Source organism: Pinus tabuliformis, chromosome 8, assembly GCF_031772625.1.
Source record: "Pinus tabuliformis cultivar Carrire ecotype Pingquan chromosome 8, CPIR1, whole genome shotgun sequence".
Lineage (NCBI taxonomy): Eukaryota > Viridiplantae > Streptophyta > Pinopsida > Pinales > Pinaceae > Pinus > Pinus tabuliformis.
In genome coordinates this window covers 2,000,090,475-2,000,092,045 of record NC_142294.1, presented here as the reverse complement: position 1 = coordinate 2,000,092,045, position 1,571 = coordinate 2,000,090,475, and positions in this window count along the sequence as shown.

Sequence of the window (1,571 nt, the reverse complement as noted above, 5' to 3'; positions counted from 1 at the left end):
ATGAACTTGTCTTGCAAGTTGTGTGGGCAGCATATGTCACGGGGGGTGTACAGATTGAAGTATCACCTTGCACAAATCCCTGGATTTGATGTAGGGCCTTGCACAAATACAAATCTTGAAATCATCTGAAAATCCATGAGATCATTGGAAAATTTAGAGCACACTAGAGAGGCCAAAGCAGAAATGAAGAAGCAACTAACAAAGTCAGGTGAACAAGGAAGTGGCACTGGTTCTACTTCAACATCAACCAACCCGGTAGCTGCCTCATCATTTTTTGTTCCTAGAACCACGCCTGGTTCACAGCCATCTATCACTTCAATGATTAAAAAAACTGAGAAAGAACAAGCTGACAAGTTGTTGGCCAAATTTCTCCTTTGGAGTGATATTCCTTTCAGCATTGTAAGGAATAATCCATTTTTCCAGCCTGTTGTTGATGCTATTGCAACTGTTGGCCCAGGGTACAAAATCCCTTCTTATCATGACTTTAGAGGCCGGATTCTTCAAAATGAAAAGGTTGACTGCACCAAAAGATTGGAGGAGTTTAGGGAATCATGGGCACAAACAGGATGCACTGTGATGTCAGATGGTTGGACTGACCAAAAGGGGAGAACCCTTATAAACTTCTTGGTTAGTTGTCCCAAGGGGACTATGTTTATGAAATCTGTTGATGCATCTGCACATATCAAAGATGCAAAAACTTTATGTGATTTGCTGGATGTGTTTATTTTGGAGGTGGGTGTAGAACATGTTGTCCAAGTCATAACGGACAATGCTGCAAATTATGTTGCTGCTGGCAGGATGCTTATGGAGAGGCATCCTACTTTATTTTGGACACCTTGTGCTGCACATTGTATTGATTTGATGTTGGAGGACATAGGGAAAATTTCCTTTGTCAAAGATATTGTTGAGTCATCAAAAAGCATTACAAAATTTATATATAATCATACATATGTGCTTAGTTTGATAAGAAAATTCACCAACAACGAAGAGTTGGTGCACCCCGCCATTACACGGTTTTCCACCAGTTTCATATCTCTTCAATCCCTCTTGAATTCTCTGTGGGATGTGAAGAGAATGTTTCTTTCAGAGGAGTGGCGTGCTTTGACAATGAGCCGCAAACCAGAGGGAGAGGCCATATGCAGACTAGTTTCATACCAGGAAGACTTCTGGGCGGGAGTGCAGGAGGTGTGCACCGTTACTGAACCTTTGGTAAAGGTTCTTCGATTAGTTGATGGTGAGAAGCCCGCAATGGGCTATTTGTATAAGGCCATGGACAGGGCGAAAGAATCCATTCAGGCCTACTATGATGATAAGGGAGATGAGGGGTTTCAGAGACAACTCCTCCTATGGGGAGTGATTAAAGAACGATGGAACAACACACTCCATCGTCTCATTCATGCTGCAGGGATCTACCTGAACCCCACATTTTCTTACGCACGTGGGTTCGTATTTGATGCTGAGATCATGGATGGATTCTTAACCTGTGTTTAGAGGATGGTGCGATCTCCAGCAGAACGTACAGAAATCTCCAAAGAAATTGAGACATACAGGATGGCAGGTGGCACATTTGG